Consider the following 15425-nt stretch of genomic DNA (forward strand, 5'->3'; position numbering starts at 1 on the left):
TGTCCGTTGTTGTTTGTCATCTATATCAAGGATCCGAATCATAATGTGGTGATCTAGGTCATCAAAGTTGTGTGTAGCAGCAAGATCGGTGACGTAGTGAACTGCGGGTAAGGTCATTGAACTTTGCAGTGGGATCTGGAGCAGCTGGGAAAAAACAGGCTGAAAATGTCAGATGGTCATTATTCAAGGCAAAGTGAGGCCAAACCAGGTTGGACTTACTCGATGAGCTGTCGGACACTGAAGAGCACGGTAGAACAGAAGTAAGGCCGATCTATAATTTCTTCATAGCGGCGTCGTAGGTAAATAGCTTCGTAAACAAAGCTTTTGGCATATTTGCCTTCGTAGATCAAAGGAAATATTGATTACAAGAGTTGGGACGAAACTTTCAAGTTGTATAAGACTTTTGAGAAGCCTTATTTGTAGTTCTAGTCATCTGCCTACAGGAACGATATCAATACGATTGAAAGAGTGCAGAGAAAATTTACAGGGATGTTACTGGCATTTGACCTGAATTATAGGGAAAGGTTGAATAAGTTTGGATTCCATTCCCTGCAGCAAAGTAGAATGATTGTTGATTCTATGGAGATATACAAAATTATGAGATGTGTAGACAACGTAAATGCAAGCTGGACTTTTCCACTAAAATTGTGTGAAATTAGAACTAGAGATCATGGATTAAAGATGAAATGATTAATTGAAGCATGAGATGAAAGTCTTTACTCGGAGTGTAGTGGGAGTGTGGAACGAGCTGCCAGCGAGAGGATTGGGTGCGGGTTCTATTTCACCATTTATGAGCAATTTGGATAGGTACATGGACGGCACCGTATGGAGAACAACGCCCTGCTGACTAGTCCAGGTAATAGTTCAGCTAGATGGGATGAAGAGCCTGCTTCTGCGCAGTAGTGCTCTATAACAATACTGTATCTATATGTTTCGGAAACTTGAAAGTACTAACTGTAATGGTTTCAATTTGGATTCCGATGGGTATGAACAGTTCATGTATTTCACTGGAATTGAAAACGAAAAGCTTGGTAACCACGGTTATTTTTAAAAATATTAAAATGCCCCTTCGGTTTATATTAAATTAAACATGTGATTTTTAAAATAAAGGTCCAATGTAAAATGACTATCGCCTGTTCTCCTTATCAGCAAGTTCATGTCGTGGACATACGAAAGAATAACAATAGGAGCAAGCTGAGCAGATCTCCGATCTCTGGTCGCGTGTCGCGTCTCGACTCCGGTGAATCTCTTAAAGATCTTCCGATCGCAATCTACTTGGGCATCGATAAAATTTCTAAAGAAACTAAGGATTAAAGGCGCATCTAGAGAAGAATATTATCTTTTGTTTCAGTCCCCAATACCGAAACCTATTATATGAACACTGCAACTTTCAGCTCTCCACAGAAAACAAGCGAGACTCGGTTCGGAATTTAACCTGCTTGCCCATAAACATTTTTACATATTTCAATGGCGTTGCCTCCCTTTCATCCAAATGCCGTAGAAAATAGGCCGTATATATTCATTCACATAAATACGCACTTATTCTGCAAGCAAAATCTGCTGCACTTCACGCAATCTGATGATCGTCCCGGACCAACCAATTCCGCCCCGTCTATATTTATCAATTGTCCTCAGTTTAATGTGTTCCTTCATGACAGAGGACTGCGTATCTGTGTGTGCACGTGTGTGCGCTTACATAGCTCCTATTTTTTTTACATCAAGCCAATATCATTAAAGAGAGATTTAAAATATATTTTTGTTTCATTCTGCACTCGAAAGAGAAGTCATGAAAACATATTGCAAATCGGACTGGATTGTTAATGTTATTGTGGTCGAAATTATCAGCAGTCTGGCAAGAATCAAGAATGCAACCTTCCTACCACGGTCATTTGATGAACATTTGGGGATGCATTTAACTGAGATTAATTAACATTGGAGTTTGAATTAACGATTATACCGTTTTAATAGAATGGCATTTAAAACTGACAAAACTTAAATGACGACTCTGAACGCAAATACTTAACTGAAAAAGAATAACATTTTAAAATCATTTTAATGAAGGAAAAAACGGATAAGCTTTTCATCTTTAATAAGTTTGAAATATAGTCTCAGATACAGCTGGATCTCTCGATCGTTGCCACAAACGGATTTGCCAGAGCCTCGTGTTTAACCACACAGGAGTAAAGCTCGTGTGTGCTCCATTCTGCGGCTGGCAGAGTCAGGTAACTGCTCACACTGAACGTGTTGTCCGTGTCCTGCTGGACAGGGCTCGTTTCAACGCCATCGCTTTTCGTACGTCTGTCCACGGTCCATTCAATGTTCACAGCACCCGGATTAAAACGGCTCACCAAACAGACCAGTGTCGCTGTGCCTTTTCCCGTAATTTCTTCCGCTGACGGCCGGAGGACGGTGATGGCGGGGCTCCGAGGATCTGTTTAAAGCAAGGTGCCAGTTTAGTACAGGTTGAGAAACTGTTCCTGTTAAAACATCTCTTTTGTTTAAAGTGCATTTGGTATTTCATATAGTCCTTCATCTTAACGAATAAATACTTATTTTCCGTTTTCCCATTTCAATCTGTTAAATTAGACGTGAAAAGAATTGCCAGATAAAATCTCCCGTGATACTTGTTTTTTTTTCTGACACTGGGGCACAATATGTGCAGAGGCGTAAAATGAATGATTTCGGCCAGGCTTTTCATCGGCTTTGCATCCTTTGGATTCAGGTTGAATAAAAGTCTGATGTTATACCTGTCTGCTAATTGTGGCTTCCATTGGCACCTAAACTTCCACCGTCTTTATTTCAACCTTAGACATCTTCACTTCATTCAAATCTTCAGTAATCAAGACAAGGAGGAGAAGTCTAATACATATTTTGCTTAAAGTCAGGGATTATTACACGGGGTTCTCAACCTTTTTTATACCATGGACCCGTATTATTAGCAGAGGGATGTGCAGACCCCAGACTGGGAACCCCTAGAATAGTATATTTGATTCATGTTAGCCATCGGACTACATAGTTCGCTTTGCGCAATATTAAATTACAGGCAGCCTGTATAGGCGACACAAAGGTTGCTGGTGCTGTAGATAGTGTAGAGGATTGTCAAAGATTGCAGAGAGACATTGATAAGATGCAGAAGTGGGCTGAGAAGTGGCAGATGGAGTTCAACCCGGAGAAGTGTGAGACGGTACACTTTGGAAGGACAAACTCCAAGGAAGAGTACAAAGTAAATGGCAAGATACTTGGTAGTGTGGAGGAGCAGAGGGATCTGGGGGTACATGTCCACAGATCCCTGAAAGTTGCCTCACAGGTAGATAGGATAGTTAAGAAAGCTTATGGGGTGTTAGCTTTCATAAGTCGAGGGATAGAGTTTAAGAATCGAGATGTAATGATGCAGCTCTATAAAAATCTGGTTAGGCCACACTTGGAGTATTGTGTCCATTTCTGGTCGCCTCACTATAGGAAGTATGTGGAAGCATTGGAAACGGTACAGAGGAGATTTACCAGGATGCTGCCTGTGTTAGAGAGTATGCATTATGATCAGAGAATAAGGGAGCTAGGCCTTTACTCTTTGGAGAGGAGACATGATAGAGGTGTACAAGATAATAAGAGGAATAGATAGAGTGGATAGCCAGCTCCTCTTCCTCAGGGCACCACTGCTCAATACAAGAGGACATGGCTTTAAGGTCAGGGGTGGGAAGTTCAATGGGGATATTAGAGGAAGGTTTTTTACTCAGAGAGTGGTTGGTGCGTGGAAGGCACTGTCTGAGTCAGTGGTGGAGGCAGATATACTAGTGAAGTTTAAGAGACTACTAGACAGATATATGGAGGAATTTAAGGTGGGGGGTTATATGGGAAGCAGGGTTTGAGGGTCGGCACGATATTGTGGGCCGAAGGGCCTGTAATGTGCTGTACTATTCTATGTTCTATATTCTATATAGTAAATCACTTTTGGACAGTTGAACATACATGTTGAAACTTATACGCTTTGTTTCCGAAATATTATTTTTTTCCGCTTGAAGAAAGTAATTCAAATCTGGTTCGTGGAGTGTAGGGGATCTTTCTCCTGACACTCACCAGTGAGGAAACCACTTTCTTACAATGTTCACGACCTAAGTGGTAAAGAGAACGAATAGAACTGTGTTCATCTGATATAGTTCAGAACTACGGCTCAACGTGGTTTACTTTCATATTTCTAAGTAATTTTCGTGTAAAGTTGAAACGCTCGCTGTTCCGTGGTTCCATTTTTAGTAATGACAACTTTAATGATAGATCAATTCCACTGATTTACTGCCCGTTATACCGCTGTCGTTCAGGGCAGCAATAAAGATCCTCAATCTCTGTCTATAGAAGGCGTCGCACACAGATAGAGTGGGATGCTTCATTGCTATTTCCGCAACAAACTTTGACCTGCCAGGGTTGTTATCCCTGAGTTGAACCTCTGATCCTGCATGGCGTATGGATCACTCTTAGTCTGGCCTTTACCTTTTGATCTGATGGGCATGGTTGACACTATCAAGAACCAAAGCACAAGTCCCTTGACACTCGCCAACATAGCTCTCCGGGTCATTGAGCCACGCATGTCTTCGAACCATATGATAAGGTTGTGGTCCTCTTGGAAGTCGGTTTCCACATGGTGACCCAAATGCATAATGATTTTGAATTGCCAAATTTCAGTATCACAATTGGCAGAAAAGTCTGTCTGCTTTGTTTGCACATATTGACATTCCAAAGTAAGAGAGAAATAATACCAACAGTTGAAAACATAAAATACTAAAAGGCGTCTGCTAATAAAGATTGAGCATTTCCATTCTAATATCTGCGTGCCACTCCACGAAGCCCGTTCTGGTCCTAAATGGTGCAAGTTTGTTTCAGATTTCATTCAAATTCATATTTAACTCTATAAAGCAAAACATTCAAGGATTGTTTTAAAATCCCTTGGCGGTCTAATACAAACTTTTAACTGCTCAAACTGGCGATGAAAAAAAGATTAAATATAAACTAAGACAATGATTAATCTAGCAGAGACGTCTCAATGAGTTTCTCTAGTATTGATGGACTAATTGATCCGTTGTTTTTGATCGCAAACACGAGGAAATCTGCAGATGCTGGAATTTCAAGCAACACACACAAAAATTGCTGGTGAACACAGCAGGCCAGGCAGCATCTATAGGAAGGGGTACAGTCGACGTTTCGGGCCGAGGCCTTTCGTCAGGACTAATTGAAAGAAGAGATAGTAAGAGATTTGAAAGTTGGAGAGGGAGGGGGAGATCCGAAATGATAGAAGACAGGAGGGGGAGGGATGGAGTTAAGAGATGACCAAGAAAGGATTTATGGCTGTAATAGCGAGTCTGAGTCAAACTGTGGTCGAAAAGTTGAAGGGCCGAAGAAATTATAGATGGGGAGCAGTGAGAGATAGTTTCACTAATCTCCCCTGGAAGAGAACACTTAAATTTCTTCAGTGTAGGCAACACCGGAAGAGGCTTCGCAGTAGTGAGTTTAAAAACGCAAACACCAGGAAATCTGCAGATGCTGGAATTTCAAGCAACACACACAAAAATTGCTGGTGAATACAGCAGGCCAGGCAGCATCTATAGGAAGAGGCACAGTCGACATTTCGGGCCGAGACCCTTCGTCAGGACTAACTGAAAGAAGATTTAGTAAGAGATTTGTAAGTAGGATATTCTATTTCTCTGAGCACTTAAAGAATTCGCATTAACTGCCGTGTTATCGTCATCCATCTCTCTGATGGCAAATATGGTACGAGTTTTGTTATTGCTTTGGAAAATGTAAGGAGACACATGAACAACTTGAGCAGGGTGGCGAATGATTTTTAAAAACTCATTTTTTCAGCGTGCCGGAGATAACCAGATACTGCGGAAAATTTGAGAATGATTATAGCTTATTGCATTGGAGCCAATCGCCTTCGTCATCTATCTTTCTTAATCTATGCAAGATTATGTTTTTTAAAGAACCCTCCACGGTCCAGTAATCAGTAGCTAGCAGATAGATTAGGGTTCTGAGGGGCACCAGCACAAAATGGTGTCATCAGCAAAGAAGCATCCACCAACAGAATCATAGATGCAACCAAAATTCGGGAATTCAGGATTATACTTATTTACTATCGATCGAAACAATTCTTCACCTGGTTTGGCAATTATTAGTTCGGCTTCTACAAAGCCAGGTCAAACTAAAGAAACAACACAGGGGCATTTGGCGCTTCGGGCGCGCGAGTTCAATTAAATTGTCAAAGGACCGTTACTCCATAAGACCATAAGACAAAGGAACAGAAAGCGGCCATTCGGCCCATCGAGTCTGCTCCGCTATTTTATCATGAGCTGATCCATTATCCCGTTTAGTCCCACTCCCCCGCCTTCTCACCATAACCTTTGATGCCCTGGCTACTCAGATATCTATCAATCTCTGCCTTAAATGCACCCAATGACTTGACCTCTACTGCCGCCCGTGGCAACAAATTCCACAGATTCACCACCCCCTGGCTAAAAAAAAAATATTCGTATCCCTATTCTGAATGGGCGTCCTTCAATCCTTAAATCATGCCCTCTCGTACTAAACTCCCCCGTCATGGGAAACAACCTTGCTACATCCACTCTGTCCATGCCTTTCAAAATTCAAAACGTTTTTATGAGGTCCCCCCTCATTCTTCTAAACTCCAAGGAGTACAGACCAAGAGCTGTCAAACGTTCCTCATGTCTTAACCCTCTCATTCCCGGAATAATTCCAGTGAATCTTCTCTGAACCCTCTCCAACGATAGCACATATTTTCTTAAATAAGGAGCCCCAAACTGCACACAGTACTCTAAGTGACGTCTTACCAGTGTTTTATAGAGCCTCAACATCACATCCCTGCTCCTATACTCTATTCCTCTAGAAATGAATGCCAACATTGCGTTCGCCTATTTCACCACTGACTCAACCTGGAGGTTAACCTTAAGGGTATCCTGTACGAGGACTCCCAAGTCCCGTTGCATCTCAGAACTTTGAATTCTCTTCCCATTTAAATAACAGTGTTCCCGTTTATTTCTTCTACCAAGGTGCATAACCATACACTTTCCAACATTGTATTTCATTTGCCACTTCTTTGCCCATTCTCCCAATCTATCGAAGTCACTCTGCAGACTCTCCGTTTCCGCAGCACTACCAGACCCTCCACCTATCTTTGTATCATCAGCAAATTTAGCCACAAAGCTATTTATTCCATAATCCAAATCGTTGATGTACAACGTAAAAAGAAGCGCCCCCAACACGGACCCTTGTGCAACACCACTGGTAACCGGCAGCCAACCAGAATAGGATCCCTTTATTCCCACTCTCTGTTTCCTGCCAATCAGCCAACGCTCTATCCACGTATGTAACTTTCCTGTAATTCCATGGGCTCTTATCTTGTTAAGCAGCCTCATGTACGGCAGTTTGTTAAAGACCTTCTGAAAATCCAAATGCAGAACATCCACTGCATCTCCCTTGTCTAGCCTACTTGTAATTTCCTCAAAAAATTGTAATAGGTTTGTCAGGCACGATTTTCCTTTAAGAAAACCATGCTGAGTTCTGCCTATCTTGTCATATGCCTCCAGAAACTCCGTAACCACATCCTTGACAATCGACTCCAATAACTTCTCAACCACCAATGTCAAACTAACAGGTCTATAATTTTTTTTTGGTTCCTTGCCCCCTTCTTAAATAGCGGAGTGACATTTGCAATCTTCCAGTCCTCCGGAACCATGCCAGAATCTATTGACTTTTGAAAGATCATTGCTAATGCCTCCGCAATCTCCACAACTACTTCCTTCAGAACACGAGGGTGCTTTCCATCTGGTCCGGGAGATTTATCTACCCTCAGACTATTCAGCTTCCTGAGAACTTTCTCTGTCGTAATTGTGACTGCGCACACTTCTCTTCCCTGCCACCCTTGAGTGTCCGGTATACTGCTGTCTTCCTCAGTGAAGACTGATGCAAAATACTCGTTCAGTTCCTCCGCCGACCTGATTTTCCCAATCCGCTCGCATGTTAAAATCCCCCACAATTATCATAATACTGCCCTTCTGGCAAGCCTTTTCTATTTCCTGTTGTAATTTGTAATCCACATCACTGCAGCTGTTAGGAGTCCTGTATATAACTGCCATCAGTGTCCTTTTACCCGTGCGATTTCTTAGCTCAACCCATAAAGGTTCTGCACCTTCCGATCCTATGTCACCTCTTTCTAATGATTTAATATCATTTCTTACCAATAACGCCACTCCATCCCCTCTGCATACTTGCCTATACTTTCGATACACCGCGTATCGTGGCTGGATATTTGAAAAATGCCACTATTTGTTTCGAAGCCACTCTTAGACGACACAATTGTAATTATTGTTCACGTAAGTATCAAAAGGCCAAACGCATTGATTTGATATTTTACTTACTGCCGACTCCCAGCCTCGTTCCTTTGCCGAAGGTGCAAACATCTGATTTCCACAGAGCACAGTAATAGTCTGCCGCATCCTCCGACTGGACGCTCGATATTGTCAATGTTGCCGTGTTGCCTGATACTGAGCCGCCGAAACGGTTCGGAACTCCGGAGCCTCGGTAAATGCTGCTCCCCGAATAATAGGTGAACAGATACCGAGGAACTTTTCCGGGAACCTGCTGGTACCAGTAAATATTGCTACTTCCTAAAGAGGTTCCAGACAAGGTGCAGGGTATTTGAACGTTCTGCCCCGGGGATGTGGATTTCGAAGGTGGCTGATTCAGTGCAACTTCCGCGTTGATATCTGGAAAAGTTCAGAGGGAAGAAACAATGTACCGAGATTAATATTAGAGTAATACCAGAAGTGCGAGAAAAATATCATTGAATGGTGTTCGAGATTCAATATAATGTCCATAGAAAATACTCACAAATTGCAGTGAAAACCAGCGTACTGACCACATATACCCAGCAAGACATTGTAATTAATTGAGTGAAGCTCACACAAGGTGCGGCGGTTAAGTGGCGTCTCAACCTTTCAGCTCGCTTATGAATCCTGTGACGAGGTGGCACTGCGTGTTCCCTATTTATGCAAATCAGTTCAAACAGAATGGCACATTGACACCAATCACAAGTTGCCAACTTTTTCCTGTATTAAATTATTTTCATGTTGTTAGGCAGACAACATTTGGTTTCGAGTTGTGTATTTCGCCAATGTATTTTAGATAAAGAACTTCTCTTCTTGTCCCGACAGTTTGCACACTATACGCGAAGCTTACACCCTTTTTTAAGATGGTGTGTCCGAGATTTTTGATAGCAGGAGACTAGAAAAAATATTGGGAATTATTAATGGATCTGTAGGGTTGTTAATAAAGTCCAAGCCACTTGCCTGTACATTTTTAGAAAACTCACTGCGAAACAGATGTAAAGGGTTTGCAATGATTTTGAAAAGCTTATTTTCCAGCAGCACCCGAATCACTCTCTTTACTGAAGATATTCAGAAGGAAAATTGAGAATTGTATTGTATCAACCAGAGAGCTTTTTGCGTGTTATGAATAATTAAAAATAAATCAAATGATTCAGTTGGTGCCGAGGGTGGTTCACTATAAACTCTGCGAACCTTTGGTCAACATGGGGAGCTACATTTACATGTAACCACAGGTGCCTTATACCATATAATGTACGTAGCTGTGGCGGGGTGAAGATACGTCTTCACCAAAGGGGATGTGAGGCGCTCCATCCCACCGCTAACCTGCAGGTCACGCTAAGGTAACGTACGTTCCTGCTTAACCCCACGATCAGTGTCACGTGAAGCAGGCGAGCAGGCGGTGGATGGTCGTATGAGCAAATGATGCATATCACAAGTCCTGGTTATGTGACCACTGACGCCAGGCAGACAATCACTGAAGAGTATTGACAATGGCTGTGTTCACCCGACTTGTAAAGATACTGCCCAGGAGAAAGCAATGGCAACCACTTCTGTTCAAAAATTGTGAAGAATAATCATTTCATGGATAATGGCATGACCGCCCACGTCATACAACAGTGCAAATAAAGCTGATGATGTGTCTATATGAATTAAACAGACATTCTGGAACTGAACGTTTTAATTTCATTTGTCTCACAGATCAGGGAGAAAAAGTGAACAGGGAAAGAAATTCTTAGGTCTTAATAATATTCAAACCATCGAACATAGTAAATTTATAAGTATGTAATTCGGGACGTGAAGAGCTATTAGCAGGATAACGAATTTTAGATCAAGTATTTAAGCCGTGAGTGTTGTTATCCTATTTTTAAGTGCTTCCCTTATTCCTCAGAGAATAGGAGAACAAACTCTACAGTTCTGTGTCATTTTCAGGGGCATAAGAAGAGAGGACGTTTAACACAATGAAATTGAAAGGGACAGTTAGAATAGATTATGCCAGGCATCCCGAGTTCCTCCAGCATATCTCTCAATTCCTGTCGGGCCCCAGAATTGGAATCTGACAACCAGCAGCTACCCAAATATCACAAAACAACACAGAATTTAAAGGACCATTTCCGAACCCTAGAAGTTCATGTCCTCTTTGCAACAGATTTTTACATAAGAAAGCGAGTCAGCGCGCGAACTTATTCTATCAATAGATAAGCGGCAGAACTCTTTCCGAATAAGATATCGCCATCGCGTGGTCGCTATTCCAAACAGAAAACCACTGAGATTTGTTGCTTGCAAATTAAATCCATCTATATGCACGTTAACAAAACACCGGATGATATTAACTTGAAAGCAACAGCTGCACTTAAACTTTCGGCACACAACTCTAATGGAAATAAGTACATCGTTGTTACCAGATGGAGCGAGTCTTCTATCATGTACCGGGATGATGAACAACAGAAACGATCGTTTCCACGGAGGATTGTTTCACCTCACCATAGATTGCTGTGGTACAGGTGACATAAACCCTGCGAACATTGGAAAAAAAAACGTACATGATGCGAAGTCTATTTGTTGTTACAGTAACATTAATCAAAGTAGCCTGAAGGAACATTTAATCATTTGCAATAAACTAATTTGCATTGGCAGCAATCATCCAAGTTGTCTTGAAAGGGTAAATTACTGGATTCGGGCTATTATTTGGAGACATTAACTGATGCATAGGGTTGCATGGCTGACACATTCCTCCTCAACTTCATATAATCGATATGTTTCCACAGTAATCGATGCAGCACGTTTCGGGTTATTTTCCAATAGCTAAACCATGCTTTTCCTGACCTGGGAGTATTTGACAGAGTTGTGTGGAGGGTAATTTAGTTCACATCTGATTCTTGACGTACTATTTTGTAAATGTTTCAAAGGCCACGGAATAAGTTAGTGCACAAATTAGGTACGGTGTAAATCACCTTTACTTTCTCCAATTATTATCTCCTCGAGTTTGCAATAGTAAATTCATTTCTGTACATTTTCCTTTCACATACTGCAAGGATACGAGTATGGTGAGTTAAAAACAAAGACATTTCACTTACAATGTCGCGATAAACACTGACAGGGCCAGGACAGCACAAGGTAGATAGAAAGAAAAACTGCTACACTGCCCGTTAGTGAGTACCAATCTTCAACAGATGATGAGAGTTCTGCAGTAGCACCGTATCCTAAAACTAAATATAGAATTTAGTTAAAGAGACCCATTGTTTCGATTCCAGCATCAGAATCGACTTCCTCTTAGGAAGTGAGACTTGGCAAGCGTCTGGTGGGGGCCGCTTGGAGCCTGTCACCACAATTCTATTAGATTTTGCAGGAGTTTTCAAAAAGAGACACGGTTAGTTCTCAATTTCAAGGCCGAAATTGGGGCAAAGCAAAATTTGATGGGATTAGACCAAAACTCTCAAAGATCAATTCGGAGAAGGCGTTAGCAGGTATAGTGAAGTTAGGCAAGTCGGAAGCTTTTGAAAATGAAATACAGAGAATTCAGGGCCAATATAGCAGTGAACGGCAAGGTAGGTAGGAGCCGTAACTGATGGATGGAGATAGAGGTCGGCTGAAGAGAAATGAATAGCCAGCCGGGATGTAGCAAAAACTGTTGGGAAAATAAGGACTGCTGGAGTCCAGTTAATGACGAAATCGGGAGCGAAATGGGACAGAAGACATCTTGACCGGTAAATTGATCATAAGAGATTCTTTAAATATATAAAGAAGAAAAAAAAAGCAGCTAGGGAGAGAAAATGTCCACTTTGCAATTAATTTGATTGCCGAAACAAAGGAGGACCTAAATGAATGCTTCTATTCTACTTTAAAGAGGAAAAGTCATGGAAGCGGGTAAACTCAAGGACGAACACAGTGTTGACTTGAAAGGTAATGATATTATGTAAAATCGCTGTTTACGTTTTTGAAGAGGATAACGGTGAATAAATCCCGGGATCTTGCTATCTGTATCCCAAGACATGTAGCAAGCTTGGGTGCAGTTTGCTGGTTCCTTTGCAGAGACTTTTGTATCTTCGTTAACCACAGGTGTACAAGATAATGAGAAGCTGACACGATAATGAGAAGCATTGATCATGTGGATAGTCGAAGGCTTTTTGCCAGGACTGAAATGGATAGCACGAGAGGACACAGTTTTAACGTGCTTGAAAGTAGGTACAGAGGAGATGTCATGGGTAGGTTTGTTACACAGAGAGTGGTGACTACGTGGAATAGCCTGCCGGCGACGGTGGAGGCGGAAATGATAGGGTCTTTTAAGAGACTCCTAGATAGGTACATGGAGCTTAGAAAAATAAAGGGCTGTGGGTAAGCCTAGGTAGTTCTAAAGTAAGGATATGTTCGGCACAGCTTCGTGGGCCGAAGTGCCTGTACTGTGTTGTAGGTTTTCTGTGTCTCTCTGTTTCAAGGTATGGTTTGGAAATCTAAATTTGGCTGATGTTGCATCTTTATTTAAGTGAAACTTTAAGGATAAGATACGGAATTACAGCCTGGCGAGCCTAACAATACTGGTGGCTGTGTACATATAGAAACCATAGAAACCATAGAAACTATAGCACAGAAACAGGTCTTTTGGCCCTTCTTGGCTGTGCCAAACCATTTTCTGCCTAGTCCCACTGACCTGCACACGGACCATATCCCTCCATACACCTCCCATCCATGTATCTGTCCAATTTATTCTTAAATGCTAAAAAAGAACCCGCATTTACCACCTCGTCTGGCAGCTCATTCCATACTCCCACCACTCTCTGTGTGAAGAAGCCTCCCCCCCAATGTTCCCTTTAAACTTTCCCCCCTCACCCTTAACCCATGTCCTCTGGTTTTTTTCTCCCCTTGCCTCAGTGGAAAAAGCCTGCTTGCATCCACTCTATCTATACCCATCATAATTTTATATACCATTATCAAATCTCCCCTCATTCTTCTACGCTCCAGGGAATAAAGTCCTAACCTATTCAACCTTTCTCTGTAACTGAGTTTCTCAAGTCCCGGCAACATCCTTGTAAACCTTCTCTGCACTCTTTCAACCTTATTTATGTCCTTCCTGTAATTTGGTGACCAAAACTGAACACAATACTCTAGATTCGGCCTCACCAATGCCTTATACAACCTCATCATAACATTCCAGCTCTTATACTCAATACTTTGATTAAAAAAAGGCCAATGTACCAAAAGCTCGCTTTACGAACCTATCTACCTGTGACGCTACTTTTAGGGAATTTTGTATCTATATTCCCAGATCCCTCTGTTCCACTGCACTCCTCAGTGCCTTACCACTAACCCTGTATGTTCTACGTTGGTTTGTCCTTCCAATATCTACTGATGCCTCTGGGCATATCTTTAGTGATGTTCCTGGAATCATCGGAGGTTTCGGGTCTTTCAACATCACACACCCTCCTCCAGGTGATCCAGCCGGGGCTGATCAGACCCCAGCTTGTGTCCAGATGGCCAGCTACTTATGACTCCATAGTTCCCCTCTTTTGAGCCACAGCCATCTCGAGGCCCTCTCTGCCGCATCGGTGGTACTGCGGATGACTCTCCTCTTCCTCTCTCCCTCGATGCCTAAATTACTGAAGGCTCTAGATAAGGAACGGGCTGCGAATCCCCTCCAACCAATCTCCACTGGGAGGCACCTCGCTCTCCATCCAGCCTGCTGACAGTTGCTGACCAGTCCTGCGTACTTGCACAGCTTCCTTTCAAAGGCCTCTTCCAAGCGATCTTCCCATGGGACTGTCAGCTCCAGCAGCACCACTTGCTTAGTAGACTCAGACACTAGGACAATGTCTGGTCGCAGGGTGGTGGCTACGATATGGTTGGGGATCTTCAGCTGCCGTTCGAGGTCCACCAACAGCTGCCAGTCCCGATCTTCTTTCTTCTTCTGCCGATGTTCTTTTGGCGTATATTGGCTGCTTCCCAGCTTTGACAAAGGCAATGGTCTGCTTGGAGGGTCAGGACCGCTTCGCACACTCAACTCCTGCGCTGATGGCTTCAGCTATGGTCCTCAGAACCTGATCATGCCTCCATCGGTACCGTCCCTCACTTAGTGCCCTTGCGCAGCCGCTGAAGATGTGCTCCAGCGTTCCTCGCTTAGAGGACAGTGGGCACGCAGATGACTCTGCCTTGCCCCATGTGTGCAGGTTTGATGGGCTTGGAAGCACATCGTACACTGCCTGGATGAGAAATTGGATGCGGTGTGGTTCGGCTTTCCAAAGATCAGCCCAGGTTACTTTCCTCTCAACCGCATTCTCCCATCTTGTCCAAATTCCCTGTTGCTTCATTCCCACCACCTTGCAGGTTTTCGTCTCCTCCACTATTGCTCTCATCTCCTCCTCAACTAGGCGACGCCTTTCCTTCCCTCTGGTGTCCATTTGGGGAGTTGGAAAGGATCCTAGCCCAGCTCAGCCTCGTGTGACACTCCCACCAGCCTCTTGTGTCACAGCCTTGCCTCTGCTTCCTGACAGCTTCCTCCGCCCTCCATTTCCTGCCAGTACTTACTTGGATCCCTGCTCTTGCCACCTTCGGGTCACTTGAGTCCCTATACTGTAGCACTTCTCTGGCTCTTGTTACATTGAATTCTTCCTCCAAGGATTTGAAGGGCAGTTGCAGTTTATTGTGGTGTCCATAGAGTGCGATGCTGCTCAGGCTCTTTGGCAGCCCCAGACATCTCCTGAGGTGGTTGCTAACCCGCTTCTCTAAGGTTTTGACTATCGAGGTCGGAACTGCGGAGACGAGAAGGGGCTACAGGATTCTCGGAAGAATGCCATGCTGATGCACCCAGGCTTTAAACTTCCCAGGTAGGCTAGACTTGTCCACAGATTTCAGCCAGCCATCCAACGCGGTGCAGGTCGCCTGAATGGATATCGTGTCCCTTAAAGAGCTGTCAAAAATTTTGCCTAAGCTCTTGACCGGCTTTTCTGTGATGGTTGGGATGGCTGTGCCTGCGATGCTGAACCGGAACTTGTTCTCCACCTTCCCTTTCCTCAGCACCAGCGATCTTGATTTGGCTGGTTTGAA

General features: G+C 43.1%; 1 pseudogene; it reads right to left on the bottom strand.

Annotated features, from left to right (window-relative positions):
• Positions 1 to 2078: 2078 nt before the first annotated feature.
• Positions 2079 to 15425, bottom strand: part of LOC134357573 (uncharacterized) — a 30282-nt pseudogene continuing 16935 nt past the window's right edge.

This window comes from Mobula hypostoma, chromosome 2 (genome assembly GCF_963921235.1).
Source record: "Mobula hypostoma chromosome 2, sMobHyp1.1, whole genome shotgun sequence".
NCBI lineage: Eukaryota > Metazoa > Chordata > Chondrichthyes > Myliobatiformes > Myliobatidae > Mobula > Mobula hypostoma.